Below are 15,390 nucleotides of genomic sequence, written 5' to 3'. Positions count from 1 at the left end.
ATATCTTTGAAGCCTTAACTGTTTCTCCATATATTATTCTCATCAATTTACTGCTTGCTGTTTTAATTTCTGAATTACTGTTTAATGCTTTTGAATACCAAAACACTCTTTTCTATTTGTCTGACTAAGCCAATCACTCAACCATTGTTACTTGATCCATCAATCTTCGTGGGATCGATCCTCACTCACCTGAGGTAGTACTTGGTACGACCCGGTGTACTTACCTGTTAGTTCGTGGATTTTAAATTCCACACCATGTTTTTGGCACCATTGCCGGAGATTGATGTGATTGACAACTATTCGTTGTTTGATTGCTTAGATTAGAAAATTTTTCTTTTAATTAGTTTCTTTTAGCATTATTAATTTTTATTTTCCATTTTTTTTATTTTAATTTTTCTCCTTTTTTTGTTAGCTTTCCCCCCTCCCTGTTTCTTTCTTTTTCTTTTCTTTTATTGTTTAGTTTTAATATATATATAAAAGACTTTCGTCTTTTTCCTATTATTTATTCCTCTTTTAATATTTTATTTTTTATAGGCGCCTCTGCTTTAGTTTTAATTATATTTGTCCCTAATTTTTGAATATTGCAGTATTTTTTTTTTAATTTCTGAAATGAAGTTTGGTGAGCCCTAGTTATTTTTATTTTAATTTTTCTTCTTTATTTAGCTCCATAATTTTGAAAATTTTGTCCTAAATTTACTAGTAATTTTCAAATTTTATTTAATATTTTATTTTATTATTTTACACAGGTTACCTCACTGGGAATTCTCTGCACTCTGACGTAGAGAATCCCATCTTTTCTTGTCTTCTGTCTGTTTATGAGCAGGAACAGGGACAAGGAACCTCTGTTAGACTTTGATCCTGAACCTGAAAGAACTTTTAGGTGGCGTTTACAACAAGCAAGACTTTACAATGCTGTAGAGTCCAACATGGATCATAATAATCATGCTGCTAATGCCAATATGGCAAATCTGATTGGGAATGAGGAACCTAGAAGAGTGCTTGCCTCTTACACTGCTCCTAATCCAGATCTTTATGGAAAAAGCATTGTGGTACCTCCCATAGCTGCAAACAATTTTGAACTGAAGCCTCAGCTTGTCACTCTTGTGCAACAAAATTGCCAGTATCATGGACTTCCTCAAGAAGACCCGAATCAATTTATTTTTGATTTTCTGCAGATTTGTGATACTGTGAAGACCAATGGAGTGAATCTTGAGGTGTACAAAATCATGCTCTTCCCATTTGCTGTGAGGGATTGAGCAAAATTGTGGTTAGATTCTCAACCCAAGGAGAGTCTGGATACTTGGGACAAGGTTGTCACTGGATTTCTGACAAAATTTTTTCCACCTCAAAAGCTTATTAAGCTAACGGTGGAGGTTCAGACTTTCAGACAGAAAGAAGGTGAGACCCTTTATGAAGCTTGGGAGAGATTCAAGCTACTGACAAGGCAATGCCCTCCAGACATGTTCTCTAGATGGACTCAGCTGGATATCTTTTATGAGGGCTTATATGAAATGTCCAAGATGCACTTGGATAATTCTGCAGGTGGTTCTTTGCACATGAAGAAGACACTAGAGGAGACTATTGAGCTTATTGAGTTGGTTGCTAACAACCAATACTTATATTCCTCCAATAGGAATCCTTTGCACTCTGAGACCTCTCAGAAGAGAGGCGTGTTGGAAGCGGAAGCTGTTAATGCTCTTCTTGCTCAGAACAAGCTTATGTCTCATCAAATAAATCTACTTACTCAACAGTTGAGTGGAATGCAAGTTTCAGCGATCAACACTCAAAATGCACCCCAAGAAGCCGCTTATGACATGACAGGTAATTTTATGCAAAATAAAAATTATGATTATGCTCAATTTTCTTCTGAACAGGTCAATTACATGGGGAGTGCTTGATAAACCACTATTTTATGGTTTATCTTGTGTTTAATTGAATTGTTTTATCAAGCTTCTACCCACTTATTCAAATGATTTGCATGATTTTACAATTCCTTCCTAGTGTTATTCTATGGTTAAAAACTTGCTTCCTGGAGATCTTTAATTAGTATATTTTAATTCTCTTTTATACCATTCGATGCCATGATCCGTGTGTTAAGTGTTTCAGGCTTTATAGGGCAGGAATGGCTTAGAGAATGGAGAGGAAGCTGGCAAAAATGGAAGGAACACAAGAAACCAAGGAGATAACTAGTGAGCATCGACGCGCACGCATGGCTCACGCGAGCGCGCGATATGGAGAAATTTGCAACGATGCGTGCGCATGCCTGACTTGTACGCGTGGATTGGAGTCTGCACAAGGATCCGTGCGCGTGACTGACGAGTACGCGTGACACGCCAAAACAACCAGCAACTCGCACGCGTGACTGACGCGTACGCGTGACATACGTGATCTGCAGAAATAATAGAAAATGCTGGGGGCAATTTCAGGCCGAGTTTTGACCTAGTTTCCGGCACAGAAATACAGAATAGAGCCAGGGAACATGCAGAGACTCAACACAATTCTCATTAGCATAGTTTTAGGTTTTTAGATCTGAATCTAGAGAGAAATCACTCTTCCTCTAGGTTTTTCTTTACATTCATAGTTTATTAGTTTTATGCTTTTGCTTTTGGATATTGAAAAGTCATCACCTCCATTGAAGATACTTTTTTAGTTTGTTTCCTTACTCTTTTATTTATTCCATATTCTTAATTCTTGTTTAGAGTTACAATTGGATTATTTTCATGGATTGTTAATGAAAAGGATTACTTTTATTTTTAATTAAATTGCATTATTGTCTATCATGTTTTTCTTTTATTCCCTTTTTAATTCTATGCAAGTAATTTTCATGTCAATGGAGTAGATTCCCAACTTGACATGGAGGTTGATTAAGAGGAGGCACTTGAGTTGGAATGCTCAAGTGATTAGTTAAATTGGAAGTTGTTGGCTAATTCTGTATTTACTAACGCTAGACCTTCCCAAGGGAGAGGACTAGGATTTACGAATAAGAGTTAGCTCAATCACTTGACTTTCCTTTATTTAGTAAGGGTTAGCTAAGTGAAAATAACAACCTCTTTATACTACACTCGAGAAAATTCCAACAAGGATAGAACTTCCAATTAATCATTCCCCCAGTCAAGGTCTTTTTAATTAGAATATATATATATTTCTCTTTTAAATTACAATTATTTATTTTCTGTCATTCAACTCTCAAAATTCTTGGAAAACTCCTGATTAATAACTTAACACCCCTTCTAGCAACTCGTTGGGAGACGACCTGTGACTCATACTCCCAGTATTTTTATTCTAAATTTTTGTGACAACTTTTCTAAATTGATGAGGCGGATTTTTGCTGGTTAAGGGCTATACTTGCAATGCTGTTCTTATATTATAATCTCTTAATTGGTCTAACTTCTGCCACACATCAATTTTTGGCGCCGTTGCTGGGGAGTTGCAATTGTGTGCTGAATTATTAATTAGTTACATATTTTTATTTTATTTGTGTATTTTATTTTATTTTATTACCATGAGCTGTATTTTCTTTCATTGAATGACGCGTTCACTGCCTGATCTGAGCTTAGCCACATTTGATCCTGAAATTGAAAGAACTCTTTCACATATTAGGCGAGCTCGGCGTTGGTTAGCCTCTGAGGGTGGTGAAATGATTGTTATCGATTCACCAGTCTCATCTGAGGGCGAATCTGAACCGCCATCTGAGGAGGAAATAAGCTCTTTTACTACTGATTCAGTTGATTCACGTGCAGATAGAATGGCAGCACCTAGGAGGATAACTCTCCAGGAAGCTGGAGCTCCAGATTTTACACTGCAGCCATGTCAAGTGCATCATCCAACTCTGGCTACAGATTTTGAGCTGAAGACTGCACTAATCAACTTAATGCCTAAGTTTCATGGCTTACCTGCTCAGGAGCCCATCAAGCACCTTAGAGATTTTCAGACAGCCTGTTCTACTGTTAGGCGTCATGGTGCAAATGAAACTTCTATTTTTTTAATCGCCTTCCCATTTTCTCTTGAGGGAAAGGCGAGGGAGTGGTACTACTCCCAATCTGAAGCAACTGATACCAATTGGGATACACTCAGGAGAGAATTCCTGGAAAAATACTTTCCAACTGAAGTTACAGATAGACTGAGAAAAGAGATCTCCTGCATTGTTCAAAGAGAATCAGAAACTCTCTATGAGTACTAGGAGCGCTTTAAGAACCTTCTGGATGCGTGCCCCCATCACATGATTGACCGGCTGGTGTTGATCAGCTACTTCACTCAAGGCATGAAGCCTTGGGATAAAACTACACTGGATGGTGCTAGTAATGGTTCTCTGAAAAAGTACAAGACCGCAGATGAAGCATGGCAACTGATCAGTGACTTAGCTCAGTCCACTAGGAATCACAGGCACAGGAACAACCACTCAAAGGCTATTGCAGAGGTTTCTTCTAGCAGTGAGACTACTACCCTTACACAGAGTATATGTGAAATGACTAACCTACTAAAGCAGATGCAGTTAAATCAATAACAACAACAGCCTCCCCCACCACAACAAAGCCAACAGTTAGTTCCCCAAAGAGTATGCGGAATATGTGCTGATTATAGTCATTATACTGATGAGTGTCCGCAGCTCCAACAAGAAGACAACACTGTGGCAGCTACTCATAACTTCTATGACCGTCCGAATCAAGAATACAATCAACAAGGCGGCAACTACGACCAAGGTGGAAACTATAACCAAGGATGGCATGACAACTCCAACTAGGGTTGGAGAGATAATTCCAACCATGGCTGGAGGGAAAACTACAATAGAGGAGGCAGAGACAACAATGGAAATCAGAGGTGAAATAACAACAATAGATAGCAGAATCAGAACCAACCTTACAGAGCACCCCGCCTTAGGCAATCCCATGGACCCCAGCACAATCAACAACAGGCCCATCAGATCACTTATCCTTCTTCCTCATCAAATGACGAGATGCTTCGTTCTCTTGCACAAGGACAACAAGACATGCAGACTACACTAAATTCTACTATAAACGGTCTGAATGCCACTTTACAAGCTCTCGTCTTCTGGATAGATTCTTTACCTACTTCCACCAACCAGCCTTCAAGCTCCAATGAAATTCCTTCTCAACCCTTACCTAATCCCAAAGGTGGAATCAATGCCATCACTTTGAGCTCCGGAATCACACTACAAGAGAGGAATCAGGAGGAGCCAAGCCCACAAGAACACACCCAAGATGAAGACTTAGTTGAAGTGGAAGATGCTGAAGAGGAAGAGGAATTACAAAACAAGGATGAAGAAGAAGTAGCTCAGCAAGAGAATGGAGGGCCAAAGGAGACAGAAGCTGCAAGTGGCGCCATTCCTATCCCATTTCTACACCTTGCACGAAAGTCCAAGAAGCAGATGAAACTTGATCCCAAAATGGTGGAAATTTTTAAAAAGGTTGAGGTAACTGTTCCCCTTTTTGATGTTATTCAGTAGGTACCTAAATATGCAAAGTTTCTAAAAGATTTATGCATACATAAAGACAGAATTAATGAATGAGAAACTATTCCTTTAGGAAGTTCTATATCTGCTTTAATGGGAGGTATACCTGAAAAATGTAGTGATCCAGGTCCATGCATGGTTAACTATACCATTGGAGGTAAAATATTTTCTGACTGCATGTGTGATTTAGGAGCATGTGTTAGTATAATGCCATTGTCTATATATGATGCTTTGAGGCTCCCTCCCTTAAAAAGGTCGGTAGCTCGTTTTGTGTTAGCCGATAAAGGCATTATTACAGTAGTTGGAATTGCTGAAGATGTATTAGTGAGCATTAAGGGGCTCACATTTCCCATTGACTTCTATATCCTAGAAATGCCCCCTAATGACTCAGGAAGACCATCATCAATCCTGCTTGGAAGACCATTCCTGAAGACTTCAAAGTTCAAGCTGGATGCATTTTCAGGAACTTACTCCTTTGAGATAGATGGCAGAGCAGTGAGTTTCAGTTTAAATGAAGCTATGAAGCACCCTCCAGAAGATCATTCTATCTTTCAGTGAGACATCATTGATGAAACTGTAGCTGAAGTTCACTAAGAAGAAGTAGAAGAGAAGCACATGGAACAAGGTTCAAGTGTGGGGACACCCTCTGAACACAATGAGGACAATTTGCCATTATCACTAGTTCCAGATAATCCAGAACCTAGCCATGAGTAGAAATTAGAATTAAAGCCACTTCCTTCCCACCTCAAGTATGCTTACCTTGAGGATAATCAGAAGTTTCCAGTTATCATTGCAAGGGAACTCACTTTCCAACAGGAAGAACAACTGCTTAGTGTGCTGAGAAAACACAAGAGAGCAACTAGGTGGAGCTTGGCGGATATAGTAGGCATCAGCCCTCAAGTTTGTGAGTACAGGATATTCTTAGAAGAAGGATCAAAGCCTGTCCGTCGACCCCAAATAAGATTGAATCCCACCATCTTAGAAGTTGTCAAGAAAGAAGTAACCAGGCTACTTGAAGCAGATATCATCTACCCCATCTCAGATAGTGAATGGGTCAGTCCAGTACAAGGGGTGCCCAAGAAGTCTGGAGTCACAACAGTAAAGAATGAGCATGGAGAACTCCTGACAACTAGAGTGCAGAATTCTTGGAGAGTTTGCATTGGCTATAGTCGTCTCAACCAAGCTACTCGCAAGGATCACTACCTCTTACCATTTATTGATCAGATGCTTGATCGCCTGTCAGGTAAATCCCATTACTACTTTTTAGATGGTTATACAGGCTATTTTCAAATTCATATAGCTCCTGAAGATCAGGAAAAAACAAATTTTACATGTCCCTTTGGAACGTATGCATATAAGAGGATGCCTTTTGGCTTATGTAATGTACCGGCTACTTTCTAAAGATGCATGATGAGTATCTTTTCAGATCTTATTAAGAACTGTATGGAAGTTTTTATGGATGATTTCAGCGTATATGGTGATTCCTTTAACCTTTGCTTGGATAGTTTAGCTAGAGTATTAGACAGGTGTGTTAGTTCAAACCTTGTATTGAATTTTGAAAAATGTCACTTTATGGTAAAACAAGGAATTATTCTAGGACATGTTGTCTCTAATACTGGTATTTCTGTAGATCCAACAAAGGTAGATGTCATTTCTAGTTTACCTTACCCCTCCTCTGTGAGGGAAGTCCGTTCGTTCCTTAGCCATTCAGGTTTCTACAGGAGATTCATTAAGGACTTTAGTAAGGTAGCATTGCCTTTATCCAGACTGCTGCAGAAAGATGTTGAGTTCAAGTTCAGTGAGGATTGCATGCACGCATTTGATAAGCTAAAGATCGCCCTGACTCAAGCTCCAATTATGAGAAGACCAGACTGGAGCCAGCCATTTGAGATTATGTGTGATGCCTCCAACCATGCAGTGGGAGCGGCGCTAGCTCAGCGTGAAGGTAAGGATCCTTTCGTAATTGTCTATGCGTCCAAGACCTTAGACGCTGCTCAGTCTAATTACACTACTACTGAAAAAGAGCTTCTTGCTATTGTTTTTGCTCTGGATAAATTACGAGCCTATTTACTTGGTACTAAGGTAGTAGTGTACTCAGACCATGCAGCTCTAAAATATTTATTAGCTAAAAAAGAGTCCAAACCAAGGCTGATACGTTGGATACTGTTGCTGCAAGAATTTGATTTAGAAATTAAGGATAGGAGCGGTAACCAGAATTTACTAAATTCAATTTAGTGGCAGGCCACTTGAGTCGCCTTGAGCACATTAAGGATGACTCCACTCCTATCAATGATACTTTCCCATTTGATAGCTTGCATGCAGTATCTGAAGTAGTTCCTTGATATGCACCTGTAGCTAATTATCTAGTTAGCCAGACTTTCCCTTCCAATCTTACTAAGCATCAAAGGGACAAGCTGAAAAGTGAGTCTAAATATTATATATGGGATTACCCATACTTATGGAGGTGTGGTGCTGACCAGGTAATTAGGAGGTGTGTGCCTCAATTAGAATTCCAATCTATTTTAGAGGCCTGCCACTCTTCTGAGAGTGGAAGACATTTTGGCCCTCAAAGAAGAGCTAGAAAAATCCTAGACTGTGGGTTCTGGTGGCCTACTCTTTTTAAAGACGCTACTGGTTTTTGTAAATCTTGTTCCCCATGCCAAAGGTTTGGTAATATATCCAAGAGGCTTTTCTGTGAAATTTTTTATGTTCGGGGTATTGACTTCATGGGTCCATTTCCAAACTCTAGTGGTTACCTTTATATACTGTTAGCTGTAGATTATATCTCTAAATGAGTGGAAGCAATTCCTACTCATACTGATGATGCTAACACTGTTGTTACCTTTATTAGAAAGCATATTATATGTCACTTTGGATCACCATGAGCAATCGTGAGTGATCAAGGCACTCACTTTTGTAACAGGAGACTAACAGGATTACTGAAGAAGCATGGAATAGTTCACAAAGTAGCAACATCTTATCATCCCCAGATCAATGGGCAAGCAGAAGTTTCTAATAGAGAAATAAAGCATATTATGGAGAAGATAGTAAAGCCTCATAGGAAGGACTAGAGTGCCAGGCTACAAGATACGCTCTGGGCATATCGAACAGCATATAAGACACCCATTGGGATGAGCCCCTTCCACTTAGTGTACGGAAAGGCTTGCCACCTTCCAGTAGAGGTGGAACACAAGGCTTTATGGGCTGTGAGGGAGTCCAACATGAATTTTGAGGAAGCTAGTGTCGAAAGGAAGCTGCAACTAGCAGAATTAGAGAACCTTCTCCTAAAAGCATATGACAACTCCAGGAGATACAAAGAGAACATGAAGGCTATCCATGACAAGCACATAAAAAGGAAAGAGTTCAGACCAGGAGAGTTAGTTCTTCTTTACAAATCCAGACTGAGGCTTATGCCAGGCAAACTGAGATCCAGATAGGAAGGCCCCTAGATAGTAGAAAAGGCAGAGCCATACGGAGTTTCTCACCTGCGTCATCCTTCTAGCTCCAAATTCATTAAGGTCAATGGACATCGCCTAAAGCTTTATCATGGTGAGAAGATGAAGGAACACAAAGCGTTAGAGGTCTTCCTCTTGGAAGATCCACCAACAGAAGAATGAGCCTAAAGACCGTCCAACTTAAGGACGTAAAAGCAAAGTGCTAGGTGGGAGACAACCCACCATGGTATGATCGTTTCGTTCATGTCTTAGTTTTGTTTAATTTTATTCTACTTTATTTTTTTAGTGACTCTTCTCATAATATCTGCATTTAGTCTGCATTTGCATTTACATTCTGCATAAAAAAAAAAAAAAAAAAACACACGACGCGCGAGCGTTGCTAACGCATCCGCGTCATATGTGTATTCGAAACAAGAAGAAAAGAAGCAGAGAGTCACACGGGAGCATGGCTGGAGGTGTGCCTTAGGCACAAATATGCCCACGCAAACGCGTCCCTGACGCATTCGCGTCGCTTGCGAAATCAGCCATCCACGCGTGCGCGTCACCCACGCGCAAGCGTGACCCTGCAAAATCGACGTAAAGAGGTGTATGGCAGAGAGTTATGATGGAGTGGGGCTGGAACTGTGCTACAAGCACAAGCCCTATCACGCGTACGCGTCTCCCACGCGTCCGCATCATTTTTCTAAATGAGGCCATTCACGCGTGCGCGTCCCTCACACACACGCGTCACCCTGAATTTTGGCAATGTGCATATGAAACAGAGAGTTGTGCGTGCGCGAGGCTGCTCTCACATGAATAGCACAATTCAGGTCACGCGTACGCGTCACCCATGCGTACGCATCACTTGAAAATATCGCAAACCATGAGAATGCGTGTTCTACGCACACGCGTCGCATGCGACGCACAGTTTAACTATACCTGCGCTACAATTCTTATCTTTTCTTCCCCAATCCTAATTTTTCCTTCTCCCTTCTTATTTCTTTCTTCTTCCTTCTTTCTTCTTTATTCCTTCTTACTTTTTACCTTCTCCCTCCTTCTTTATCATCATCATCAAGGTTCTTTTCTTTTCTTCTTTCTCTTTTTACCTTTTCATTATTATTTTTATTTATGTTTTCTTCTTCTTTTTCTTTTTACTGTCATTATCTATGTTTCCTTTTTCTTTCTTTTTCATTTTACATTATTTTAATTGGTGTTAAAAATTTAATTGGGTGATTGTTTTATTCTATATTTTGCTTGTGGATTATTAAGGAGTTGTTTGACAATTATTAATTATCTTTGGGTTGCTTGCATGTTCAAATTCAATACTTTCAATAACATATTTACCATGCATGCTAAATGTTTGTGAAAAAGCCCATATGGCATTGTGCATATTTAAATATTCTATTCTTCTACTCAAATGCCTGTTTTTCACAAAACCCCTTTTTATATATTAATGATTGAATATAATTGTCAATACAAATAGATAGTTAGTTTGAAACACTTGATAATCAAATTAGGCAATTAATGCTTGATCTATGCTACTCATGCCTTTGCCAGCATGCCAATAAACATCTTGCATTTACTTGCCATAACATGCACTTGCTATATTTCCATTGATGAACTTATCACATGTAGTCGCGACCATGTGTTAACGACATCCTTCTTTACCGTGCATTGATTATCACTTGTACCATCCTCTTCCTTGCTCTAATCCTTAGCTTTAAAAGTTACTTTCCTTTTCCCTTTTCAGGATGGCCACCAAGAAGGGTAAAGAGAAAGCTACTCCCAAACCACCGGCAAGGAAAGGAACAAAAAGAGCACTAGCTGCGGAACCATCTTCAACAGCAGTAAAGCCCTCAACAAAGAGAGTCAAGAGGATCATCAAGGTCGATGAAAAAGAGAAAGGCTTTCCAGCAAAGGACACTGCGCGGTTCACTAACTGCTACTGTGAGCAGATGTTTCCTATCCTAGCTGAGAAGAACTATAACAATGAGTACCTACTCATCCTCCCAAACCACATTGTTGATTTTGTTGAGCCCCGAATTGAACGAAGACAATGGAAATTCTTACGGAGACAGCCACGACAGGTCAATCTTTCATGGGTAGTCGAATTCTACTCCAATTTTCACATGCCAACACTGCAGTCTGTCTATGTCCATCAGAAGCAAGTCCCATAACTGAAGAGTCCATTCAGCAAGCTTTAGATCTTTTGCTTGCTCTAGAAGGATTGGACGCATACCAAAAAGCCTCTTTCAAGCGCCAGACATACCAATTTGACTAGGATGCCATTCTCAGAGTTATAGCACAACCTGGTAGCAGATGGATCTATGGATACCATCGATCCCGACCTAAGGGCATATTGGCTTCAGCACTCACCTTGGAGGCTCGAGTATGGGCACAGATTATGTCCCATTACATTTTTCCGAGCACTCACGAGTCCTCCCTCACTGTAGATATGGCTGTTCTACTCTGGTGTATCCTTACAGACCAGCCTCTCAACTTACCAAGACACATCCGGAATGCTATGGGACACATACAATTTGCGGGCAACCTACCTTTTTCCGCCTTGGTTTCAGATCTAGTCTCAATAGCCGAAGTCTCCTACAGAGCTAGGGACACCAAGGCCATAATTCCACAAGATGATCAGTACGTCCCCAACGGGAAGTACATTAGACCTCCAGCAGCAACTATCAACCAGACCACAGAACCGGCGAAAGATATCCCTTCTCCTTCCATATCACAAAAACCTTCATCAAACCAACTGCTCCATTAGATACTTGAGAGGTTGGACCGGCTTGACCGGCAAGGAAAGCGAAGAGAGCACCGTAACAAGCGCCGATTTACATACCTCAAGGAGCTGCTTGTTGGTAAACACCCACCTGAAGAAGACCCAGACACCCCAGACTCCACCTCATTTACCAGCATAGGGAGCCATGACGGTCCCGATTGTGGAGACGCTGCTACCAGCCCCTCATTGTTCCTGACTGATGGCACCGAAGATGGTGTCAAGCTTTAAGTGTGGGGAGGTCGGTCAGTACCTGACTTCCAGAGGTAATTTCTCTTTCTTAACACCAATAAATTAGTTATTTTTCTTTTGTTAGGATAGGATAGATTGCATAATAATAGGTATTTGCATGCATGTTCTATTTGGTTGAAAAATATTATGTTTCTTTTCAAGACTCTATTTTGAAAATTTCACTAATTTAAATCAAAACTTTTGAGTTAAAAAACTTGTTTGAAGACTGTAAATTGGAACATAGTTTAAAGCTAGAACACACAACTTGTGAGACTTGAGCTTAATTACATGGTTACATTATTTAACCATAATATTTTATTCTTGTGTATTTTATTCTCTATAATTGCAATCTAGATTTTGTTCCATCCTATATGTCCAATATTTAATGTGTTATATGCATGCATATGAATGAGGCCATTATTTGATTATCAACTCACTTATCCCAAATAGCCTACCCTTTTATGTCACCCTTGTTAGTCACTTTGAGCCTTTCTATCCCATTTGTTCTATATTTTACCACATCACTAGCCTTAAGCGGAAAAACAAATTAAAAACCCCAAATTGAATCTTTGGTTAGCTTAAAATAGAGATTGTATGTCAATTAAGTGTGGGAAAACTATGGAAACGTGGGTTAATAAGGAAACATGTTATGTTTTTACAATTGATAAAATATTGGGAATTTGGGTACCTACTCATGTAAGACCAGAAAAATTAAAAATCCATGTGCATTGATAAGTTATGTTTATTTCTCTATTAAAAAAATCCAAAAAAAAATATTTAATAAATAAGTAAATAAATAAGGGAACAAAATTACCCTAATGCAATGTTAAGTTAATGAAAAGATCAATGCATATGTAATACAAATTAAAAGAAAAGTTGATGCATGAGTTTGTAATGCAAAAGTGAGAATTTTGGGTAGCTAGGCATGAATTTAAAAGTATATAGTGTATGTATAGGTAAGAGCTTAGGTTAATCAAGGATTCAATTTATAGCTCACTTAGCCATATATATATACACTCACCCTTACTTTGGCCCCATTACAACCTTGAAGAGACCTCATGATCTTTGCATTGGTACATTAAATACTTGTTCATTGGTTAGGTGAAGAACAAGGTTTAGAAAGCATGACTGGAGAAGAGTAGAGTGATTACCTGACGTTCTGGATTCTCTACCGATAAAGAATTTTATAAGAATTATCATGTTGTAGGTATAGTTTCTAAACCAATAGAGAATCCTTTCGTACAAAATTTTTGGTTGTCACAAGTAACAAAATCCAATAAAATTTATAACCGAAGTATTGAAACCTAGGGTCGTCTTCTCAAGGAATTGCAAGGAAGTATGATTTATTATTGGTTATGGAAAAAGTATAATTTGTTTTGGGATTTTTAAAACAAGGAACAAGTAATTTAAATGACAAGAAAAATAAATTAATAATTAGAAAAACTCTTGGCAAGGTATGAGAATTGAAAATCCCATCCAAGTTATCCTTATCAGGTGTGATGAGAATTGTTTATTGCTCCCACTTAGTTAACCCTTACTAAATAAAGGAAAGTCAAGTGGACCAATTAACTTGATTCCTCAAGTCCTAGTCAACTCCTATGGAAATACTAGCTTTAGAGGGATCCAAATCAATAAGCAATTTCCAATTTTCAATCAACTGCTGAGTTTGATAACTCAAGTGTCACCAATTACTCAACCAGAGCCAAAAGGGAGAAAATCTACTCGAATAAAAATGCCTTCAGATTGGAAGTAGCAGTAACATAAATAAAAGAAAGAAATCTTAAATCTAAAATACCTCAAATTATATTAAATAAAGAAATCAACTTTAACATGAAGTTCATAAGCCAAATTGAAAAGATAAATAACAATTAAAGTAATAGAATAAATAAAAGTAGAAAATAAATTAAAGGAACATTGAACCTGGAATGAAGAGAAGTAGCCTAATCATAATAGAAATCCTAAATCCTAATCCTAATCCTAAATCCTAAGAGAGAGGAGAGAGCCTCTCTCTCTAAAAACTACATCTAAAACTAAAATTATGAATATGAATGTTGTCTCTGTTGTGTCTGTTATCCCCATGAATGGATTGATTTCCCCACTTTATAGCCTCTAATCTATATTTTCTGGGCTGAAAACTGGGTCAAAAACAGCCCAGAAATCACCCCCAGTGATTTCTGGTATGTACAGGTCGCTGCAAACTCACGCGGAAGCGTCGTCCACGCGTTAGCGTGGATTGTGTTTTTGCCAGGTCACAAGTCCGCGTGATCCACGCGTACGTGTTGCCTGGCTTCATGGCAGCTATGGCAAATTATATATCGTTATGAAGTCCCGGATGTTAGCTTTTCAACGCAATTGGAACCGCATCATTTGGACTTCTGTAGCTCAAGTTATGGTCATTTTAGTACCAGGAGGTCAGGCTGGACAGCTTTAACAGTTCCTTCAGTTTCTTGTATTCCTTCAACTTTTGCATGCTTCCTTTCCATCCTCTAGGCCATTCCTGCCCTGTAATCTCTGAAAACTCTTAACACACATATCACGGCATCGAATGGTAATAAGAGAGGATTAAACATAGCAAAATTAAGGCCAAAGAAGCATGTTTTCAATCATAGCACAAAATTAGGAAGAAAATTGTAAAACCATGCATTTTGTATGAATAAGTGTGCAAAGACTTGATAAAAACCAATCAATTGAGTACAAGATAAACCATAAAATAGGGGTTTATCAACCTCCCCACACTTAAACATTAGCATGTCCTCATGCTAAGCTCAAGAGAAGCTATAAAGGAGTGAAGATGAATGGTAAAACTTATGAAATGCAACCTATCTATATGAATGCAACTAAATGCAAAATATTTTTACCTACTTGGTTAAAAGTAAATAAATCTTTCAAGAACAAATATGAACTGGATTTCACTAATTCAAATTATAAAAATGAAGTACAAATAGACTTGCAAAATAAAATAGCTCATGAAAACCAGGAACAAAGAATCGGGCATCGAACCCTCACTGGAAGTGTATACACTCTAATCACTCAAGTGTTTAAAGTTCAATTCTCTCAATTCTCTACTAACCTTGCTTTCTAAGACTTGCTTTTCTTCTACCAATCAACAAGATTTTAATGCACAAATACACATATCAAGAGGTCTTTTAAGTGTTGTAATGGGGTTAGGGTCAAGGTAGGATTGTATTTGGCCAAGTGGACTAAAATCTGAATCCTTAATTAACTTAAACTTTTCACCTAACTTTAGACAATCCATGTAATCATAATATAAAGCCTAACTATCCATTAACCATGTTTTCCACATATTCATGCATCCTAATTTCGAGTACAGTACATATGCATTGCTTCCAACATTTACTTTGGGGCATTTTATCCCCTTTTATTTATTTGCTCTTTTTCTTTTCTTTTTCTCCTTGATTTTTCTTTTCTTTTTATTTATTTATTTTATTTTATTTTATTTTTTTAATTTT

General features: G+C 38.5%; 1 pseudogene; it reads right to left on the bottom strand.

Moving 5' to 3' along the window:
* Positions 1-1,363: 1,363 nt before the first annotated feature.
* Positions 1,364-1,465, bottom strand: LOC112745493 (small nucleolar RNA R71; annotated as a pseudogene).
* Between the last annotated feature and the right edge of the window lie 13,925 nt (positions 1,466-15,390).

The sequence above is a fragment of the Arachis hypogaea genome, chromosome 14 (genome assembly GCF_003086295.3).
Source record: "Arachis hypogaea cultivar Tifrunner chromosome 14, arahy.Tifrunner.gnm2.J5K5, whole genome shotgun sequence".
In the NCBI taxonomy this organism is placed as follows: Eukaryota; Viridiplantae; Streptophyta; class Magnoliopsida; order Fabales; family Fabaceae; genus Arachis; species Arachis hypogaea.
The sequence above is the reverse complement of the archived record's forward strand: the minus strand, read 5'-3'. Positions and strand labels throughout refer to the sequence as shown.